This window comes from Danio rerio, chromosome 20 (assembly GCF_049306965.1).
Source record: "Danio rerio strain Tuebingen ecotype United States chromosome 20, GRCz12tu, whole genome shotgun sequence".
Classification (NCBI taxonomy): Eukaryota; Metazoa; Chordata; class Actinopteri; order Cypriniformes; family Danionidae; genus Danio; species Danio rerio.
Genome location: NC_133195.1, coordinates 17,492,555 through 17,500,725, shown reverse-complemented (window position 1 = coordinate 17,500,725; position 8,171 = coordinate 17,492,555). Strand labels below are relative to the sequence as shown.

At 35.5% G+C, this 8,171-nt stretch overlaps 1 long non-coding RNA gene across 2 annotated transcripts; it reads right to left on the bottom strand.

The window, feature by feature from the left end:
* Positions 1–4,615: 4,615 nt before the first annotated feature.
* Positions 4,616–7,336, bottom strand: LOC137488628 (uncharacterized). 2 transcript variants are annotated; one of them, XR_011007740.2, is made up of 4 exons: positions 7,264–7,336; positions 6,837–6,882; positions 6,427–6,553; positions 4,616–5,470 (listed from the first exon to the last, which is right to left on the bottom strand). It is a non-coding gene; the product is annotated as an uncharacterized lncRNA (long non-coding RNA). The 2 variants fall into 2 exon arrangements; XR_012395788.1 differs by lacking the exon at positions 4,616–5,470 and having other exon boundaries at positions 6,066–6,553.
* Between the last annotated feature and the right edge of the window lie 835 nt (positions 7,337–8,171).

Here is an 8,171-nt window from a genome sequence, read left to right as displayed (position 1 = left end):
CAGGGTAAGTAGATACTGACACAATCGGGTGAACATTTTGGGGTCAGTAACTCCTTTGAGAATTAGTTTTAATACACCATATCAACTGTACATTACTATAACCTTCATGACATAAACTATATATAAATATAAAGTTATAAATAAATGTTATATTACAGGTAATTGTCTGTATTTTTTGTTTACAGAATTTTCTATTTTTTGGTTATTTACAGTAAAAAACTCATTGTTTTACCAAAATTAACTTGTTTAAAACATTTAAAATATTACATTTTTACAAGTAACTGCTTGCATTTGACACAAATCTTCGGTTTGTTAATGTTGAGTAATGTGTAACTTTAACACAGAAAGTTTACTCATATGACAGAAGCTTTAAGATCACTGTGTTATAGAATGTTATTTAAAATTGACAGATTATTCCTGTACAAATACAGTGGGGAAAATCTAACCATATTTAGTCAGTGTTTATATTTCCACTGAAAATAGTTGTGTGGATTAATGTGGGGTTGTTAAAGCTAAAGAATAGCTCACCTCATTGTCACCTCATAGCAAGAAGGTTGCTGAGTCGCTGGCTCAGTTGACTTTTCTGTGTGGAGTTTGCATGTTCTCCCTGCGTTCGCGTGGGTTTCCTCCGGGTGCTCTGGTTTCCCCCACAGTCCAAAGACATGCGGTACAAGTGAATTGGGTAAACTAAATTGTCCATAGTGTGTGTGTGAATGTGTGTGTGGATGTTTCCCAGAGATGGGTTGAGGCTGAAAGGGCATCCGCTGTGTAAGAACTTGCTGGATAAGTTGGCGGTTCATTCTGCTGTGGCGATCCCAGATTAATAAAGAGACTAATCCGATGAGAAAATGAATGAATGAATGAATGAAGGAAGGAATTATCTCCACCCATTATTGTCGTTGGTTGAACTGTTTGTTTCTGTAGCTCACTGTATCACAGCCATAGACATTTACACTAGATGTCACCTATGCTATTGTTGTCTATTGGAAGGAATGCATCAATAGAGCCACCATTTTGCTACAAGGTAGCGCTCCTTCGAAATGAATGTGACACCAAGGTGCAATAGCAGATTTGCCATAGTGAGTCATATAGTGTGGGTGTGTTCGTGATCAGGAGTGTCCCAGTGGTGAAAATCACATTTCTACATTGATGGATAAGTGGGACGGTCACATGGGCATTGATGACAACAAGCGTGTGCTTTTGTGCATGTGTAACGCCGGGGAGTAACACCACAACAGAAGGTAGGATCCAATATGCAGGTTTATTCACTGTCAGGCAAGCAGTGGTCAATATGGGAGCAAACAGGTATGTGAGGACAATCCAGAATCGTAGTCAGTTTAACAATCAAGAGGTCGAAAGGCAGGCGGCAGACAAGGATAACTAAATTAACAAGGCTAGGTTCAAAACAGGAAAACAAGACAAGGAAACCGCGTTTTAATGTTACTTTACAGTGAACAAGACTCGGCAAACAGAAGGGGTGAATGTGTGGCTTAAATAGTGTGTGTTAATCAGTCTCTGAAAGTCCTCAGGTGTGCAAATGTAATCAAGCTAAATGAGAAAGCAGGTGTGTGGGCGAAGAGCATGTATGAAGTTGTAGTCCAGGAAAAGTGTAGTTCTAAGTGTGTGTGTGTGTGTGTGTGTGTGTGTGTGTGTGTGTGTGTGTGTGTGTGTGTGTGTGTGTGTGTGTGTGTGTGTGTGTGTGTGTGTGTGTGTGTGTGTGTGTGTGTTTACCAGCGACATCTTGTGGTTGTTCGCTGGTGAACATGACAGCATGCAAATATATTGTCCTCTCCCTCTCTGTTAAATTTTATCTAATCCATGTGCAGAAACACATTCCCTTTCTCTTAAGTTAAGGAGGTAGTGATTTGTTTGTGGATGAATCTTCGTTATGAATGATTTGTGGAATCGAAAATAATACAAGTTTCTGGCACCTCAGCATTTTGTTGTCATATTTCATTTAATTTTTTGCTGGTTTTCTTCAACAAAACTAACATAAGCCTAGTATTTAGTGTAAGTTAGTGCTACTTCTCCTTGGTCAAGGCAGTAAGTGGCTGTATTATAATCAATAACTTTTTGTGCATACAATTTCATAACGTTCAAAATAGTAAAAAACAAAAAACAAAATTCTACCCTATGTAGGAAATGTTCGGCCTTCGAGCTTTGTTTTCTTTGATTGCTCATCACCATACTCATATGCAGCATAACAGTCCAGCTTCTTCACACTGGATTTGATCTTGACTAAGTGCGGTTGAATGACTTTTGTCCTGGGAGCACTGTACAAATATGCTGGCAGTATTGACGCATTCTCAGGACCCGTATACAATATCTAATTTATATATCTATGCATTACAGCAATGGGACTGTGAGTAAATAATTTCAACTTTACCTCAGGCTATACCCATTTGGAAATGTGAGAGAAAATAACCCACTCTTTCATCTGCCAACTGACGGATGTAAGTCTTTTCTTACAACATATGAGTGATCTTTTATATAGTGTAGCTGCAGTAAAATAAGCTTGATCCTCCTCTGGATGTGCTGCAGTGCATGTGTGTGCTTTAAATCTGCATTATGTCGTTGTGTGCACACAGGAGTGTTTGAAGAACTTTTGTTATCTTATTTTATGCTCTCCTCTTCTCTATAGCCTGAAGTGCTGAATCAGCACAAGCTTCCAGTACAATGCAAACCACTGACCCAATCTTTCTCTCTTCTCTCTCTCTCTCTCTCTCTCTCTCTCTCCCTCTCTCTCTCTCTCTCTCTCTCTCTTCAAGGAAAAATACAAGAAAACTCAAAATACCATGTGTTACTGTATGTGCTGGCTAAATAAAGGGAACCAAACAAAATTGAATAAAAAAGCCAAGATATATATATATATTTTTTAACTAGTGGCTATTTGCACTATAGTGTCCCGCCTTGTTGGCAAAAGCTATTTACACTAACTCTGCCTGAGTTTGCTCTAACCAAGCTAAAAAACTATAATAAAGTGCCTCAATTAGGGTCAAATGCTGATCAAATTAAGGCGCTAATATTTGTTTTTTTTTTTGTGGAAAAGACATGAAAAGACATTGGATGCAGTGAAGTGAATCGGAAGAACGCGTTAACCTGCTAATTTTTTTGAAGTAATGTTTGGTAACGCTTTCTTTTACAACCCGCAAAGTACTGCGGAAGTATATTGAATTTACGGTGTACTTATCTATAAATTGCAAAGGAACAAATTGCCTCAAAGGAAAAATGATTTGTTCGTTTGCAATTTATAGATAAGTACACCGTAAATTCAATATACTTATGCTGTAATTTTTCGTGTTGAATATCTGGTTCCCAGCCGGCATTTCAACGGTGATTCAACGTTGAATCAACGTCAGGTCTATGGTTGGATCAACGTTGAATTACCTTTCGATTTTGCAAATTGGATCAACGTTTATGACGTTGTTTCACCGTCGGACCACCACCGGTGATTCACCGTTGAAATCACAACGTTGTTTCACTCTTACCTTTTTCATGGGTGAATTATGGTGGTTTTGTAGACGTTTAATGAAGGTTGAATAACATTTCGATTTTGCAAATTGGATCAACGTTGATACCGTGACGTTGTTTCACCGTCATACATTTCAACGTAAGTTAAATAGGAATTACATACAACGCAAAGTCCATAAATATAGCAAACACATTTTTACTAATTAAAAATACACGACACAAATACACAACTTAGCCTGTGTATCAATTTATTTAATACACACCTCATTATTTCAATTATTCTAAATATACAGCAACATTTACACCATACATAGTTCATTAAAACCATGAAGGTTACTATACATGCTCAAATACAGAAAAAGGCATACAATTAAATAGTCAATTTTTAATTAGGTTTCATGAATTAAAGTTAGTTAATGTTTACTAACATGAACAAAGAACAAATACTTGTACAACATTTATTAATCATTTAATTAATTGAAATATGTCCCGATGCTATTAAAATCAAAATGTATGCTTGTTAACATTAATGCACTGAGCTGACATGAACTGTACTTTCTTTATATGAAAGATGCTTCATTGTTCTTTGTTCATGTTAGTAAATACATTAACACTTACTAATACAACCTTATTGTAAAGTGTTGCTGTCTTCAGAAAGACAGATACTAACTAAATTAAACTAAGTAACTAAACTACGCTTCAACCATCACAGTCTCCAAAATACAATTCCGTTTACAAAGTTTACAAAATACCCATTTTTAAAGTGGCTGCAGTAAAAAAAATAAAATAAAAAACATCACTCACAACTAAGAATCACAAGTAAAATACATTACATCTGTTTGAGGTTTTATAGGTTGAGAGAAACACTTGAGGTAAAAGATGGCACTGGGACAAAGAATCAAGTGTAAAACACTTAAACATCTATATCAGTCTAGCACTTAAATACATATTTATTTCACAAACACCAGGTGAGTTTCCTACAAAATCAATAACGAGGTTTGCTATTCCATTTCATTGTGAATGAATGGCTTCACTTTCACAATAGTGAAAACTCACGCTATAATCTAAACCTGACATTACTCCTTCTCTTTGCAGGTCTGCATGCTAAATATTTAGTAGTTTTTTTTTTTTTTTTTTTTTTTTTGCATAAAGTACATCTATTGTGTTTAGCATTACTGCAGCAAAACTGAGCACCTGTGACAGTGGAACATGTAGACAAATATTTCAGTAAATCATCAAGAAAATGTGTAGAATATATGATTTGATTCTCGCTCACAAACACAACAGTAAAAGCAATTTGTTATTCTATTATTATTAGTATCATAAAAATTGCATGTTCACATGGGTCTTATAATAATGGCTCACATTTGTGAATGTTGGACCACTATTTCACTATTACATGTCACATTAACTGTTCATATAGGTTCTGTTATTAAGTACTTGTGTCATCCCAGAGACCTGTTAATCTTCAGAACACAAACTAAAATATTTTAGATTAAATGCTCCTCATCCTCTACAGACAGCAATAGTCCCAAGATGGTCATTGTCAAGATAAGGCACAAAACACATTGTCAAAACGTTCCATGTGACTTCAGTGATTTCAACTGTGAACATACCAAGCTCCAACAACACTTTAGTGAGGCAAAACAAAACAGTAAATACAAATGTGTTAGCGTATATATGACCTGTTGTGGCAAAGGCAAACAAGTTATTTTTACAGTACTTACTGTGATTTAACCTTTATGACAAATGTACTGGACCTGTTACACATATATCACTATCTTTTATGAACACAAATTTCACTGTAACGGGTGCTGTTGTTTTGCTCCAGTTATACCTTTAGAGAACACCGTACTAGTCAGACATCCATACAAAAGCAGAGAGTTTGGTGTGGTGTAGCAGAGCTGCAATAGATGTCTGTCTGTCTGTCTGTCTAGGCTGACACTGGTTTAGGCCATCAGTATGTCCTTGATGAACTCAAATGGAGCTTCCAGAAAACCTGCAATAAATGAAATACGAGGTTACAACCAAGTTGGTATCTGCTATTATACAAAGTGAAATTCAAATATTTATTTTTTATTGAATCCAAATTTGTCCTATAATATCATCACACTCAATAATTTTGACTCATCCATCTGAATATTCCTAACTAAGAGAAGTGAAGAATTAGGTGTGATATCGTCAGGAAGCCCTTCGCCACCACAGGTGCCAGCATTTCCAGAATTCAAATTTCAGATTCTCAAAAAAATTACTTTTTTTTTTTTACAAAGGCTGCAGCAAAGAATCATGAAACATTCAACACATCTAATAATTACAAGTTGTTGTAAACCATTACATGTACTGTAAAAGCTGTTTGAAGCTTTTTAGACATATGGTTGAGAAAAACTCTAGAAGGAGCACTTCTACAAAAGTCTTCATATAGGACAGAAAATTAAAGGGATAGTTCAAAATGTTTATTCTGTCGTCATTTACTGACCACGTTGAACAAAAAAGAAGATATTTTGAAGAAAGCTGCAAATCTATAACCATTGACTTCTATAGTATTTTTTTCTACTATGAAGGTCAATGTTTACAGGTTTTTAGTTTTTTTTTTCAGAATAGCCTCTTTTTTTTGTTCAACAAAATAAACTCATAATGGTTTTAAACCATTTGGGAAGTAAAATGTGAGTAAATTTTCATTCTTGGGTGAACTATCCCTTTCAGTTGGAAAACACCAGAATTCTTAAGTAGACCCCTTTCTCAAGACAGATGATGCATTTCATTTCTCATCTTAATCCTCAAGTTTTTAATATTTAGATTTATTTAAATAGCATGTTTATTTATTTGTTTTAATGACATTTAATAAAAACAACTTCTCAATGACATCACATGTACTGGACCTGCTACACATGTATCACTATTTTTATGAATACAAATTTCACTGTAACAGGTGCTGTTGTTTTGCTCCAGTAATACCTTTAGAGAACACAGTAGTAGTCAGACATCCATACAAAAGCCTTGGCGTGGAATAGCAGAACTGCAGTCTGTCCAGGCTGACACAGGTTTAGGCCATCTGCGTGTTCTTGATGCCCCTCAACTGGACCTTCCAGAAAACCCAGAAAATTAAAACCCATTACACCACTTATCTGCTACTATACAAAGTGTAATTTAAGCATTAATTTCTAACTTAATACATATTTGTTCCCCAATACTGTCACATAGTATAACATCACAACATGATTTCACAATAATAATATCAATATAACAATATAATATCACAACATAGCCTAACAATCAATAAACAAACAGATTAGAAAGAGAATATCACCAACCAAAGCACCAAGAAGATTTAACAGATAGCTTAGTTAAAGCTAAAGTAAACTTACATGGACAAAGCCTTTTCCATTCAATGCTGTGCAAGTTAGTGCGTCTCTGAAGTAAGTTACATCTCTAAAAGCAAAAACAACAACAACAGTGAAACGACAGCAGTTCACTTTGTAATAATAACACTAATGATACAGCGTATAAAAAGGATATTGTTTTATAACGTTGCTCAGTAACTTTAAACTGCGTTTGGAGTTTATCGCTTTGAATTTGCCATAAAAACGCTTATTTAGACTAACGTTAAACATGTGACATTACCTCGAGGTTAGCTGCGCGTCACCGGAGCGCAAACAAGACTAAAAACCAAACTGGAAAGTTTTAAATGCTTCAAAATTCGAAACACTACACCAAGTCACATTTAAGATACACTGTGTGTAAAACAAAATCGGGGGGTAAATAAAACATTAAAGCATCTAAAAACACGCTTACCTCTGAATTCTGCTGCACTGCAGGTCAGGTGTTCGTAATTAAGTGAAGTGAAGCGCTGCGCGCGGCCGCGTGCGCCGAGTCCTCCGATACCATGGTAACCAAACATGTTGAATATTGGGTGAAGCCATGACGTTAATTCAACATACAGATCATGATAAAAAAAATGTCAACGTTGATTTGTACAAGGATTTCTGTAACTTTTTTCAACCATTTATCATTCAACATTGTTTCAACATTAAAGCAACTACTGACGTATTTTCAACCATATTTCAACGTTGAAGCCTTGTCATATGCAGGCTGTTTTTCAACCGTTCAACATTAAACGTTCTATCAACATTATTTCAACGTTCAAAACACATCTGACCTTATTTCATCCATATTTCAACGTTGAAGGTCGGTCGTGTGCCGGCTGGGTTGTTACCCCCTTATTACCTAAGCATTACAATTTTGATTTTTTTCAAATATGGCTGACCAGACACATAATTATTTTGCTTTTTATTCAACAAATGAGCCAACTTTGCCCAAGGAAGACTCAATGGTCAGTTGTAATCCAATTCCAAGGAATTTATGACCCAAAAGGAATGTGCTCAAAGCACAGCACAAAAGAATTGAACAGGACTTCTTTAAGCTCCTTGCTTAAGACTGATGTTTTAATGTAAACTTTACTCTCTCTTTATGTGTAATTATGTGTTGTGCAACGTTTCCCTTGCTCAATATTTTGGTTTTAATACTTCTGCATAAAATGTTTAACTCTACCGAAGCTAAACAAGCTCATAAACTGTTCATGTTTAGATTTGTTTTGAAGCTAACTTTCTGTACTAATTGATGGTTGACATTTTATGTTAATACGAGTGCAGCATAGTAACATTTTAAGAGACTTGAACATTTCTGCCTCATTTCTGCCTATG